This window comes from Carcharodon carcharias, chromosome 31 (assembly GCF_017639515.1).
Source record: "Carcharodon carcharias isolate sCarCar2 chromosome 31, sCarCar2.pri, whole genome shotgun sequence".
In the NCBI taxonomy this organism is placed as follows: domain Eukaryota; kingdom Metazoa; phylum Chordata; class Chondrichthyes; order Lamniformes; family Lamnidae; genus Carcharodon; species Carcharodon carcharias.
The window spans coordinates 30,789,767-30,805,027 of NC_054497.1; positions in this window are offsets into that span (position 1 = coordinate 30,789,767).

Here is a 15,261-nt window from a genome sequence, read left to right on the forward strand (position 1 = left end):
TCAAAGGGACTGTTTTGCCTCTGGCGCACTTCACTGTAATGAACCCAAGCAGATGAACCTTTCTGAGTACCAAATGTTTTTTGAAACTTGCACGTTCATTAACTGCTAAAAGTGATTTTGCTTCGCTATTTTCGATCGCCTGTCTACACAATCACACAAAGCCATGATCTAACCGTCCTGTCAATTAGAATCAGCGGTCGTCCTAATAACAATCCCTGGGCCAACCCACTCCATCCTTTCTCCGCTTACTCCGACTTAACTCTTCTGAGCAGCAACATTCCCTGATATTTTTCTTTCCAAATGCACGATTTCTTCAAGTGCGTGACACCGATAAATTTTTTGGCAGGGCAGTGCAGGCGGAATAATTTGAAGGGGCTGACCCGTGGGCAGTCTGCACGGGGACATTCAGAGGTTTGGCGTGCTTGTGCAGCTTCGGGGGAACATTGCTGAGGAGTCCCCATTTTCTGCCATTCAGCCCATCTTTTATCCTATCCCAAGGAGCACGCTGAATCCCCACAGCTTTTGAGGTTAACCAACGTCAGTTTGTGTGTGTAACTTTCTCACAAACCCTGGCCCCCATGGAAGGAAGAGGTTAATTACAAATGGGAACTTGACAGAATTTTGTAAATCAGCATCGCAGCAACACAGACAAAAAGAAAAAGAAAAAAATGCTGGAAATGCTCAGCAGGTTAGACAATGCCTGTGGAGAGAGAACCAAGAGTTAATGTTTCAGGGCAAGATGGCCTTTCAGGAGGGAGATGGAAGCTCTTTTGAGCAAGTGGAAGGGGCAGGAAGAACAAAAGGGAAGCTTGTGATTGGGCGGAGGGCAGGAGAGGTTAAATAACAAAAGATTTCAAGATGCAATAACCAAAGACAGTAGATATAGTACAGTAGCAAAGGTTGTGTCCAAGTAGGGTTGCCGACGCTCCAGGGTTGGTCTGGAGTCTCCAGGAATTGAAGATCAATCTCCAGCACACTGCTGTGTGTGACCTTGGAGAACAATCATCGGGATGTTAAAAAAAAATGGGTCTACTTATCGTTTTCTTTGAACATTTCTCTTTACTAGACATAGAAACATTGAAAATGGGAACAAGAGGCTGTCTGGCTAACAGTCAAGCATTATCTAATTGAGTAATGAGACTCTGCTTTCCCATTGGGGTAGGAGGGCCATACCTCATAAGGATGGCTGGAGCGTGGGGGTAAGTCATGTGATGAAACCTCCAGGAATATGTTTAATCACAGTTGGCAACCCTACATCCAGATGAGGTGTGAATGACTACATCAGAATAGGTGACTCTTATAAGCACCTTATCTTTCGACTTTACACAGCCTTCCAGACTCAACGTTCAGTTCAAAGACATCGTAACCTCTGCCTTCACCTTCTTCTATCTGTTTTTTTTTTTCCTTTTATTGACTTTTTTTCTTTTTGTTTGTTTTGCTAGGTTGGTCTTGTCCTTCATGTTGCATTCAGATGGATTTCAAGCAGCCAATAACGTCTCATTTAGACACAACTTTTATTTCTTTACTTTACCCATTCCCACTCTCCTTGGTTGTTGTGCCTTGTTGTTTAATCTCTCCTATCCTCCCCCCAATCACAGGTCTTCCCTTTTGTTCTTCCTGCCCCTACGCTACCAACACCCCCCCCACCCCCCACCACCACCCCCCGCCGCCCACCTCTATTTGCTTAAAAACTCTCCAGTTTCTATCTTTCTTCAGTTCTCATGAAAGGTCATGTCTCCATGAAAGATTAACCCTGTTTCTCTGCACAGATGCTGCCCGACCTGCAGAGAGTTTCCAGTAAGTTTTGGTTTTTGTTTCAGATTTCCAGCACCCGCAGTGTTTACTGCACAGCACAGACGGACTTACCCGCCCAGTCCTGAATTTCACTTATACTCATTCCCAGCCCCTTTGCGAGTGGGTTCCTTTGTGAATATTTAAAACGCACGACCCTTTAGTGAATTCAAAACCCCACCAAAGCCTCATTTTGTTTGTGAAAAGAAGCTTAACGTTTGAAATGTCCTTGTTTGAGCTGCAGACACAGCACCACCTTAATAAGTTTAATGATAGCACCAGCCTCCCAACAACCTCACCCAATTAAAATGCCTTGGTAGCAGGGATTGTGGTGATTTAGTTCAGTTGCAGTTGTTAAAATTATCAAGGTTAGAGGAACACAATTAGCTCCAGTTTCACTTTTTCATCAGCAATTCCCTGGTAAAATGTGAATGATTCGAACCCCTCCCCCACACCTCGCCCCCTCTTTGTCCATAAGATTAGCGGACTGCAGAAAGGTGCCCTGCACTGTACCCAAGACTAATTGGATAATTCAAAAACAACAATTTGTATTTTTGTGGCACCTTTGATGCTACACAGGAACTTTATCGAACACTGAGACTCCTAGGGAGCCTTTAGGGCAGACAACCCAAACCCTCGGTTAAATAGAGGCAGTTTTCAGAAGGCAGAGAGGTTTGGGGAGGGAATTTCAGAACCCAGGGGCCCAGGCAGCTGAAGGCACGGTTGCCAATGGTGGAGACATTAAAATTGGAGATGTGCATGAGGTCAGAATTGGAGAAGTGCAGAGATCTCAAGAAGGTTGCAGGGCTGGAGGAGATTACAGAGACAGGGATGGATTTGAAAACAAGAATGAGAATTTTAAAATCGAAGCATTGTTGGACCAGGAGCCAATGTAGGTCAGCGAGCACAGGAGGTGATGGAAGAGCAGGACTGGGTGTGAGTCGGAATGCAAGCAGTAGACATTTGGATGGTCTCATTAAACCCAATGTTTAGATTTTAAAAACAGGATATTTCTGTTTAAGGGGAAGGGTAGAACTGGAAGTATTCAACAACAAACAGTAATCAATGTGCCTACTACACCAGGTACTCCCAGGCAGTCCTCTATCCCAAGTACTAAGCAGGCCTGAGACTGCTTAGCTTTCAAGATCAGCCAAGATTGGGCATTTTCAGACTGGTATGGCCTGCAAGTGAATCCCCAGTTGATGTACATAATATACATACAATTAAGCACAATTAATACACATTTAACAACCATTAGTTAGACTTTCTTCCCTGCTCGTCAGCTCAAAACAAAATTTGTGCCGCACATTATTGGAAGAGTGAATTTATAATGATATGGCGATGTTGATTGGTGAAGCACAGGATCAACATTCTGCCTTCTTAACCAATGGGATTTGCGGATTGAGAGAAACAGGGGGCTGAAGGGGAGGAAACAGGGTGGATTAGAATTGAATCAGGAGCAGAAAGAGAAATAAAGAGAGGGAAAGGTAGATTGCAGTAAGAAAGAGGAAAATGAGACAAAAAGAAAAAGTAAGAAAAATCTTTAAAAATTGCCCTGATCTTTGAGACATAGTTTCAGCAAGTTCCCAATTTATTTCATTCCAACTGCATTATCTGCTAAAGTGCTCCCAATTGACAGGAAAGTAAGTTCAGGATAGATTTCACAACATATGATAGGTGTTAATTCATTGTACTTAGTCATTAGATTCTGTGCAGTTTGGATTGTGTGAACTCTCTGAGTGTGTCTACCCGCACATTTTCACATAATTTGCATCCAGCAGCATTCATTTGACATAAATTACACTTAAAAGCAATCATTTAGCTATCATTTAACATTGCAAGTAACATAACTACATCAATGTCATCAATTACCTTAAACCATAGCACTCAAACATTTGCGATTAACAAAATCACTTACCTTGAGCATTCAGACACCAAAAACAATCAGAGTTCAGTTTCCATATTTTTGTATTCCAGAGCTTCAAAAATCCTAAAACTGAGCTAATTTTGGAAAAAGCAGACTTGGTTTTAATATATGTTTTTATAAGCTAGTTTTATGTTTTTCTTCATAACCTATAACTCACATAGCATACCCCTGCCAGTCACCAACTCTCCCAAAATGCTGCAGCAGTTTTCTCCCCCACCCACCACCACCCCCCAAGCAATTTTATTCTGCCCTCAAACCCCTCATCTTCCCCAGATTGCAACAGTTCTTGTCCCCTCTCTCTCTCCTCCTGTCCCCTCAATCCCCCTCCCATGTCTCTCCTCCTCCCCTTTCACTCCCCTCCCCTTGGTCTTTCTCACCCCCCTCTCTCCCCCTCTCTCTCTCTCCACTCCCCCTCTCCCTCCTCCTCTCTCTCCCCCTCCTTTCTCTCACCCCCCACCTCTCCCTCCCTGTCTCCCTCCCCACTCTCTTTCTTCCCCTCTCCTCCCTCTTCCCCCCATTCCCCCTTCCCACTCTTTCCTTACCCCCTTCCCCCCTCTTCCCCTTCCACCTCACCCCTCTTCCCCTTCCCTTCCTGCCTTCCATTCCCCCTTCTCTTCCCCCACCCGCACCAGAGATCAAGTTGCAGGGTCGGCAGGAACCTGAAGTGACAGTGAGGCTGATCCTGATGCAGTTTTGCAGCAGCAATGGTGCCAGCGATGAGGTATGTATTTTTTGGGGTGGTGCAGAGAGTCATGGTGGGATGGGAGCGGAGGTTTGCCAGGAGTTCCAAGTTTGATGGGACCCAGTGCCTGTAGATGGAGGGAGGGAGGTTAAGAATTTGGAGGTTGGGGGAGAGAGCGGAGAGAGGGAGTTTAGACCCTGAGATTGGGGGTAGTGTGGATGAAGTTTGCACCCTAAGACTAAAATAAATTAAGAGCTGTTGGGGATCTGGTGGGTGCTGTCACATATGAGCTGCCTCATGGAAAGATTTTTTTTGGTCTAAATGAAAGGAACTGAATAAATTCAGATATGATTTAAGTAAGTAATTTCCTTGAATTTTTCAGTGCAGGTTGCTGAGTGCACTCAATAGCTCTGGATGCACTCAATGCCTTTGAGCACCTTTTGCCATGTGATTGCATTTGATATGAAAGTTGGCAAAGCACTGCTGACCCTGCGACTAAACTCATTCCAAATTGGAATGTTTGATGATGATCACTGGTCGTATCTGAGTGCATTGAATGCAAAAACAATGCCAAAATTTTCGGATAGGGAATGATACACATCTCTGACTGCATCAGGTCAGATGCTGGCAGTGAGTACAGCCTGATGTCAAAATTGGAAAGGAGTCACTGGTGAATTTATTGTGGTTTTTCCCATGTGAATAATAAGTCATTGTTGTGTTGGCAGCAGGTACAACAAATGAGATATTCACAGCTCACTTGTCCTAGTCCTTGCACTCTATTTAATTAAATCCAGGCTGCTCTGTATTGGTAGGTCATGTGTATATTACATTAAAGACATTTCCATTTACCACACAGATATCCATTACTTTGAAAGTCTAGGCTAATCCTCGGCTGAACAGATTAAAGGGAACAGTGAGAAGGTGACCTTAAAGAGGCCTTTAAAATTTTGAAAGGGTTCGAGAGGCAAGACACAGGGATGTTTCTATGTGGGGGAAATCAAAACTTCAAGAAAGCACATTTAAGAGAGTCACCAATAAATGCAATAAAGGATTCAGGAGAAGCCTCTTTACCCAGAGTGGTTGAAGCAAATAGTAATAAATACACGAGGGAGAAATAAATTGAAGGAAAGGTCAATAGTTTGGGTGGGAGGAGGCTTGTGTGGAGCATAGACACTGGCACAAACCAGTAAGAGCTGAATTCTGCTCCTCTGCCATTAATTCTAAGTAATTGTAAATATTGTGTGCTGTGACTTGCCATTTATTGGCCCAACCTGGATGTTATCCAGGGCGTGTTGCATGCAGGCACAGACACAGGCATTAACCTCTGTTCCTCTCCGCAGAAGCAGTCAGACCTGGTGAGTTTTACCAGCTTTCTTTTAGTTTTTGATTCAGATTTCCAGCATCCACAGTATTTTGCTTTTATCACAGGCATTAATCCTTTGGGCTAAACATCCTGTTTCTGTTCTATCTACGCAATGAGATACTCCAGGCTGATTATGTGGTTCTTCCACTGATGGCCTCTAATGGCTTTGTTAATGGTACCTCTTGATCGCTTTGGCAATTCATGTTTCATTGCTTGGACTTTCTCAAATATTTTGACTGGACTGTGCCAGTTTGTGGCACCAATTTCTTCTCAAATCAATTCTCAAATTTCCACAGGCCAGGACCCTCCTCTCCCCAGGACCCTTCTCTCCCCAGGACCCTCCTCTCCCCAGGACTCTCCTCTCCCCAGGACTCTCCTCTCCCCAGGACCCTCCTCTCCCCAGGACCCTCCTCTCCCCAGGACTCTCCTCTCCTCAGGACCCTCCTCTCCCCAGGACTCTCCTCTCCCCAGGATCCTCCTCTCCCCAGGACTCTTCTCTCCCCAGGACCCTCCTCTCCCCAGGACCCTCCTCTCCCCAGGACTCTCCTCTCCCCAGGACCCTCCTCTCCCCAGGACTCTCCTCTCCTCAGGACCCTCCTCTCCCCAGGACTCTCCTCTCCCCAGGATCCTCCTCTCCCCAGGACTCTTCTCTCCCCAGGACCCTCCTCTCCCCAGGACCCTCCTCTCCCCAGGACTCTTCTCTCCCCAGGACCCTCCTCTCCCCAGGACTCTCCTCTCCCCAGGATGCCCCTCTCCCCAGGACCCTGCTGTCCTCATATGGCCTCTTTTCTCCCCAGGCCTCAGCTCTTCCCAGAAAACTCCTCTCCCCAGGGCTCCATTCTCCGATAAGTCTTATCTCCTGATTCTGTTCCCCACATCCCCCCCCGCACCCCACCCACTCACTCACCCCCACCCCCCACCACCACCCCCCCTCCCCCCCAACTCCACCCCCTTCCCCCCCATCAGGATTCCATTCTCCCTTAGGTCACTGATGTGCCCAACTTCTGAAAATCCTGAAGGTAAGTTCTGCGTCCCAAGCTAACCCCTAACAGGGCTACTGTGCAGTGGTGCCAATTTTACAAAACATTGCTCCATGTGAGCAATGCACCCGACTGGGAGACCAGATCCCCAAATTAACCTTGTAATTTCCTCTACAGTCCAAACGTCACTTTCCTCTTCAAGAACAACAGATAACATCCCTTGTCTCTGGGCATTACTGCTTCTTGCTTTCATTAATGTAATTTCAAGGGCCATTTCCTCCCTTCATAACATTCAATCATGACCTGACACCCAGATGTGTATAAATCATGCAATTCCGGCTAGCCTTCTCTTATCCTTTTATCTAACACTCACTGCTGGTGACCGTAGAGTTAAATGATGTTAATCACAGGTATTTATGTTTCCCTGTACAGGCTAATGTGTGAAAGCTTTCGGACATAGCGACAGGAATGGATTGCAGTAGAACGCACAGGTTCCAGTCTGATTTCATCAGTATCAAACATGGCTTGGTGGATATCTCTCTTGCCTAAGCTTCCAGGTTCAAATCCCACTCCAGGACCTTGAGCACAAAAATCTAGACTGACACTTGAGTGCTGCACTGTCAGCGGTGCCAGGTTTTGGTTGAATGTTTAAACTGAGACCCCATTGAAGAGGAGCAGGTGAGGGTTTTTTTAAAATTAACTCTTATCATGGGACATGGGCATCACTGATAAGGCCAGCCCTCTTGATCTGAGTGACTTGCTCAGCCATTTCAGTCAACTATGGGTCTGGAGTCACAAGTAGGCCAGCCCAGACTTCCAGTTGGGTTTTTAATGACAATCATTTCATGGTCACCATTATTGAGACTAGCTTTCAACTCCCAATTTCATTAATTGAATTTAAATTCCACCCATGGTGGGATTTGAACCCACATCCCCAGAGAATTACTTTGGGTCTCTGGATTATTAGCTGAGTGACAATACCACTCCACCACTGCTCTCCCTAGCAACTAGGCCAATAGCAATCCCTCAATCAATATTACAATAACAGATTATCCGATCATTATTTTACTGTGTGCAAATCGGCTGCTGTGTTTCCTATATTACACTAGTGACTACACTTCAAAAGTACATCATTGGCTGGAAGGTGTTTTGGGACATCTGAGATTGTGAAAGGTTCTATAAAAATGAAATATTTTCTTTTTATTCTTTGCCAGACCTTTGGACTCTAGCTTTAACATAAACAACAGAGGTTCTTCTGCTTTCTGACTCTCTTTCTTGCTCCTCTTGTTGAAGAGGAATTTTCTGATTCCTGTTCTTTGGAATTCGACACACTGGAAGTCAATGGGATAGGGTTTGATCCATTGGAATTCTAGGCTTGAATCAGATGTTCAATATCCAAAGGTCGTTGGTTCTGGAACATTCTCTGATGATATATTTTATGTTTATAATTAAGGTCTTAAAGTGGGGGGGATTTATAACTGCGGCCAGTGTGCAAGTTCTCCTTCAGTTGCCTTGGTGATAAGTCGGTGGGGGTGGGGGTCTTTGGTCTCCAGTTATTCAGAGGCTTCAAGGGGTTAAGTTAAAAGAAGCAGGGATGCAGGAGAGTGAGGTACAGTCGATCAGATGGGTGGGGCTGAATGAGTAGTGTTGCCAACCCTCCAGGACTGGCCTGGAGTCTCCAGGAATTGAAGACCAATCTCCAGGATTCTGCTGTGTGCAACCCTGGAGAAAAATCACCAGGACGTTAAGAAAAGGTTGTTTTTTTTCGTCATTTACTTGAACATTTTTCTCTGCCAGATTTAAAAATACTGAAAATGGGGGGAAAAAGCCATTTGGCTGACAGTCAAGCATCATCCAATTGGGTAATGAGTCTTTGTGCTTTCCAGTTGCTGTAGGAAGGCCGTATGTCACAAGGATGGATGTGTTGGCCGACTAATGGCTGGAGCGTGGGGGCAAATCATGTGATGAAACCTCCAGGAATACATTAGGCCAGGATTTTCTAGTCGCCGGGTGGGATCGGCGGGAGCGTGAGGAGGTGGTCGGGGAGCCTTGTGCGGCTCCGCACCGTGATTAAGGCCCACCTTGCGTGGATCGCGAGCGGTAGCGCTGAGTGCTGCCTTGGCGGGCGGGGGGGAGGAGGGAGAGTTGGGTCCAGCGCTCTTTCACTCATGCGCGCGAAAGAGCACTTCAACTTCCCTGAGGCACAGAGCCATGTCCCCCATGTGACTCTGTTGCCATGAGATTGGACATGTTCTTATTTTCAAAATAAAGTTTTTATTCCATCAGTATTAGCTTTAGGGAATCTCACCCCGCTCGTGGATGAGGTTTCTTAAAAAATGTAAAGGCCGCTTGGCCTTTTTGCCTGCCCGCTGAACGTAAGTTTGGACGGGCAGCATAAATTTCAAGTTAATTACTTAGTCAATGGCCTTAATAGGCCTTTCAATTACTGGCAGGCGCGCAGCCAACTTTGGCTTGTGCCCACCGAGCGATGTATCGCGTGAGTTTGGGATGACATCGGGACACACGCCTGATGTCACCATGCGTCATTTTACATTCTGGCATGTCGGTCGCGCGCCCACACAGCAAATGTAAAGTTCTGCCCTTAATCACAGTTGGCAATCCTATCAATGAGTCCCAAAGGATTTTCTGCTTCTTTATTCAATGTTCTATTGGCACGATGCTTCACATTAAACGTGGCACATTGCCAAGCAGATTAAATTGTCTTTTGATATTAGCTCCAAGTACCTAGTGCCATGGTTGTATAGTGCTGTTTTAAAGATGTTCAGAGACATGCAAAGTTAAGAACAGTTCTGCAGAGATTTGGCTCCAACACTAGAATAATGTCACTGCTAAAACCCAGGGCTGTGTCAACAACCATAGGAACAAGAGGAGGCCATTCAGCCCCTCTGAAGCCTATTCTAAATGCTGGCTGATCTAAACCTGAACCCCTTTTACCCGAAACATAAACAGAAAATGCTGGAAAAACTCTTTAGGCCTAACAGCATCTGTGGAGAGAGAAACAGAGTTAATGTTTCGAATCCGTATGGCCCTTCTTTACTCATCCTAGTTCCATAACCATTAATCTACTTGCCTAGCAAGAATCTTTCAATCTCAGCTTGGAATTTCTTTTTATTAACTCCCCTCCTCTCGCCCCTCAATTGGATACGCTGAGCTCAGCTGGAGGACCAATCGGATAGCTGGAATTGTCTTCAGTGCTTCTGGCCCATGCAAGGGCAGAACCACAAGCCAGAAGATCTGGCTGGAGTTACAGGATCAGGATTGGCCAGAGGGTATTCCATTGTTGAATAGTTAATCAATACCGAGGCGGAATCCCTCTGTCAGGACTGACAGCGGGAGATGGCACCACACCAACAGGGCCCTGGGGTTGCATTTTTGGCAGCTTCAGCAGTGCCACCGAAAGAGGAGGACTTTGCTGGGGATACAAGAAGTGGGAGATCATGCTGAGGCCACCTCGAAGTTAAGGCTTTCTTTTTTATTTACCACGCTGGGGTCTGCTCAGGGGGGTGGGATGCACCATCCGGCATTTGCGGCATAGCCATTTGGAGTCCCCCTTACCGGCCATGGAGCAGCCTGCGGAACCTGCTGGGAGGCTGTGGAAGCTGCAGAGGCAAGAAGTGGCCCTTAACTGGATTAATTGGCTAACCAGTGGGCAGTTGTGTCACTGAGGACCCTGCCCTGTTAATGGTATGTTAATTATAATGTTAGGATACACAGGTAAAGAGCATTGTTTAATCAGGTATCTAGAGCACGTATAAAGAGCAGACAGCTGGGACACTGGGTTGAGGCGGGGGTGGGGGGGTGGGGGAGGGGTGGGGGGGAGATAGCTCTGAGCTGAACAAGTCAATAAACACCCTCGGTAAAGAAAAGTTCTGTGTCTTGGCTTCTGTTTTACCAACTGGTTTGGATCCTACTAACACGCCATCGGTTATATCTAGTGGCAGTGGGAAGACATCTTATTTCTCTCCTGATGTCATCTGCCACCATTTTACCAGCCCTCCTGCCTCCCAGCCGGTCTCCAGAAGGCTGGGAAAATCCAGCCCATGGTATCAGAGGGGATGCTACCATCGCTGGAGATTTCCCCAGCATAAGTCAGCACCTTGAAGAGACGAGGGGAGAAAATTGGGAGCGACGGAGTGGGGTGAGATTTTTGGACATGTGCTGGGGTCACCTGTTGGTAAAGAACCCCTCCCAGTCCTTGACTTTTTGATCATCAAAATGAAGGGCTAGTCACCTGAGGAGCCGATAATCTCTCTACTCCCTTGTCTTGTAACAGAATGGGCAGGTTAAAAATTGTCCTCTGCTATAAACATTACAGACATTTTGAGATGTTTGTTCCAGTTTTCCATCAACATTATTTAATTCGATTGTATTCACTTGAAATGGAAACTGCCATGGCCGCTGTCCATTTGTGTTCCAATTCGATGGTTTTCTCCAGATAAAAGGTTTTGTTTACTTCATATAATCCCATAATCCTTTTACTCAAAGGAACTGAGGTAGTGACTGACCCCCATCAGGACTGAGTTACCATCTGCTGCTGCGCTGCCCCATGGTTGGGCTCTCTCGAGTGGCCTTCACTGTAGCAGCTGTGGCCTCCCCTCAATGGCCTGCCAGTCCCTCTCTCAGGCCCTCATCTCATTCACCAGATGCCAACACAGGTTGGGATAAATTTGGCTTCTCATCCTCGCGGAATAACAATACTGAATCCCTTCCTATCACAGCGATACTTGCTTCTTCAGTGAGCCCAGTCTCCTGGCATCAACCATCTGTTCCAGATGTTCTGTGTAAATGAAAAGAAACCCTTGCATTTATATAGCACCTTTCACAACCTCAGGATGTCCCCAAATGCTTTAAAGTATTTCATTGGCTGTAAAGTGTGTGGTTACTGTTTAAACTGTAGAAAAAGCAGCAATAAATTGTGCACAGCAAGCTCCCACAAACAGCAATGAGTCAGTGAGCGGATCATTTGTTTTAGCTGTTGGTTGAGGGATAACTGTTGTCCAGGAGACCAGAGAGAACTCTCCTGCTCCTTCTTCTTCAAAAAAGTTCCATGGTGTCGCTCATGTCCACGCAAGAAAGCTGACTGGGTCAAGTGATACATCTTAAAACATCTGTCTTAAATTTTCTCTTCCCAATCCTGAACCTCTGACCATTTGATATCTGAAAACATTGGCTGAAACTATCCTTGGCAATGCTTCCATGCTGCAACCATAACTTTGTCTTAAGCCCGATGGAAATCTGTTTTTGTGGGACAAATGTGAATGCAGCTTTAACAACACTCAAGAAACGCGACACCATCCAAGACATACAACCTGCTTGATTGGCACCTCGTCCACCACATTCAACATTTATTCCCTCCTCCACCAACGCACAGTGGCAGCCCTGGTGCTATCTGTAAGATGCACCACAGCAACACCTACTAAACCCATGACCTTATGGACAAGGGCAGCAGGTGCATGGGAACACCACCAGCTTCAAGTTCTCCTCCAAGCCACACACCATCCTGACTTGGAACTATATCGCCATCCCTTCGTTGATAGATAAAAATCTCTTTTCCTAATATGTTACAACCGGTCTCCTGGTGAGGTCCCCTGATTTGATACGATCCCTGACAGGTACCCCAAATTGTTATGTTACTGGGTGAGGAGGAATGAACTGGCTCCCTTTCTTTATTCAGCCCCCTAGGTTGGTCGCAACAAGGTTGCTTTAGAAAGGATCCCTTCCCTCGTGGATTCCTTTCCCCAGCCCAAATGTACTTATGTTTTAAAAGGAGCCAATTTAACCAGGCTTTCTTGAGTTAAAGAAAGGATGAGTTTATTAGTTACTAAACTGTGGAAAAAAAATAAAAATGCAGCACACATACACACAGAATAGAAATGAGAAGTGAGTCCAGAAATAAAAGTTAAACGATATACGAATCAGTTTTTGGCTGGTCTGAGGAGTAGATGATGAAACATTGTGGCCATTAAGTTGAGTGATTCCAGTAGAGCTGACTTTGGCAGTTGAGCAGTTGGGTTTGGAGATTCTTGGTTCTGCAGCTTAGTTGAAAGAAGCTGTTCTGTTTCCTTTTCAGCTGTGGCTTTGATGACTTGTGACTTGCCTCCAGCAACCACAGAGAGAGGGCTGTTTTATCTGCAAGTGCAGAGATGCCGGGTTGATGTTCTTCAGCTGTGACCTTCGCACACCAGGTCTGGAACATGAAAATTAGCACACAGAACTAGGGTTGCAGTTAGCTTTTTAACCCCTTTTATTCATAGAAGGGGAAAAACAAACGTCTTTCGCCAGATCTGCTTTATTTTCAACTCCCATCATGTCCACAGTCTGGGATATAACTCACAGGAGATGATTCCTGCTGAGATGGTAATCGGCCTTCATTATCTCCGCAACCACAGTAGATCACAGTTCAGTTTTTGCATTGCATTTTTTCCTTTGAAGTGTCTCTGTCTGAAGTAGGCCTTGATAACTTTTTAGGTGAGACATCCATTCTCTGGACTAGTTGGTCAAGTGCAATCCATATAGGAATTTTCAAGCAAATGGATACTTTACAGTCTCAGCCAGTTTTTGATTGTATGTCCCTTTTTGAAAAACACATAGAACCATAGAACACTACAGCACAGAAAACAGGCCATTCGGCCCTTCTAGTCTGTGCCGAAATATTATTCCGCTAGTCCCACTGACCTGCACCGAGTCCATAACCCTCCAGACCTCTCCCATCCATGTATCTATCCAATTTATTCTTAAAACTTAAGAGTGAGTCCACATTTACCACCTCAGATGGTAGCTCGTTCCACACTCTCATCACTCTCTGAGTGAAGGAGTTCCCCCTAATGTTCCCCCTAAACCTTTCCCCTTTCAACCTAAAGCCATGTCCTCTTGTGTTTATCTCTCTTAATCTAAGTGGAGAGAGCCTACTCGCATTTACCCTGTCTATACCCCTCATAATTTTGTAAACATGTCTTGATAATTCAATATGTCCGTAAGTAATTCGGGGCTATGATCTGTGGTCATGACAAACCACACTGTGGGTGTACCCACACCACTTGGACTGCAGCAGTTCAAGAAGACAGCTCACCACCACCTTCTCAAAGGCAATTAGGGATGAGCAATAAATACTGGCCAAGCCAGCAGCACCCACATCTCATGAACGAATACATTTTTAAAAATGTGGTTTATGACACCCATCCAGCCAAGTCACAGTGAGTTGGGAACTGCTCTAAGGATGTTCCCACTCATTGTTTCCAATTAACTGTCCCTATGTGGCCCTGTCTGAGTCATCTGGTTTTAAAGTTGAAGAGGTCCAGAGTTTCAAGACATTTCCCCTACATACAGCCCCCCTAAGGGAAAATGGGAACTGCTCCTATTGACTAGGAATTGTTAGATGAGGAAGACCAGGGTCCATCCCATTTGCCTTCTACCATCCTGATGGTTGCAAGATACAATGCTAATATAGTTGGTGACTGTAGTGTTGTAGTGTTTTGAAAAGGGCAATTACATATTGTTCAGTGGAAGCTACCACACAGAATTCTACCAATAGAGGGAGTCTGCAAGCAGAAGCAAAGAGCATGAAGAAACTATTTTAATAAAGGAGACATGCTGCTTGTGCATTTTTAATTCTAGGTGTCCCTGGCTGCTTTGAGGCCCATAAACCACACACAGGCAATGAGATAAAAAGGTATAAATCTTCTTGAAGAGTCTTGCCAATCTCTGCAGAGAAAACAGCATTTTAATTTGAAGGCCAACATATTAAGCTGAAGACTCAAGGAAACACTCAGGCTATTTCAAAGGCACACAAACTTTGGCCTAATGAGCAGAAATGCCTTACAGGCAACTTTTGTAACTATTGCTGATGAAACAGGGCATTGTCCATGTCCAATCTACCATCCTTTGCAGTGATGAAACAGGGCATTGTCCATGTCCAATCTACCATCCTTTGCAGTGATGAAACAGCGCAATGTCCATGTCCAATCTACCATCCTTTGCAATGCATCTGGAGCCATCCCCTGTATCCCCACATTGGTAAAAGTGGCTGCAACTTCTCAAAGGGACTATGATAAAGTTTGTCAACACAGGATAAAAGGAAAATGGCCTTGCCTCTTCACTAGTGTGGTGAATAATTAGAAGATATATTTAAAACACTTGCACTTGAGCAAAATGACTAAGGGTGGAATTCCTCCATCCTGCTCATGGTGGATTTCATGGCGAGTGATGATGGAGAATCCAGCCACAAATCCACCGTGGTAAAAACAGCTGTCAATTCTCCCGACCGTATGTGCATGGTGGGTCGGTTATCCCGCCGACTAGTGGCTCGAATGTCATTTGCATTCATTAGCATGTCATGAATGCTCATTAAAACAGCTGCTCACCGGAATCTTACCAGGCCCCCCAATCTTCCAGCGGGATATCATGTCGGTGTTAAACCCGTTTGAAAAGAGTGGCATGCACAAGTCAGAACTCGGTTCACTGGTAACTTCGAGGTGAGTAGAACATACCCACCCCAGCA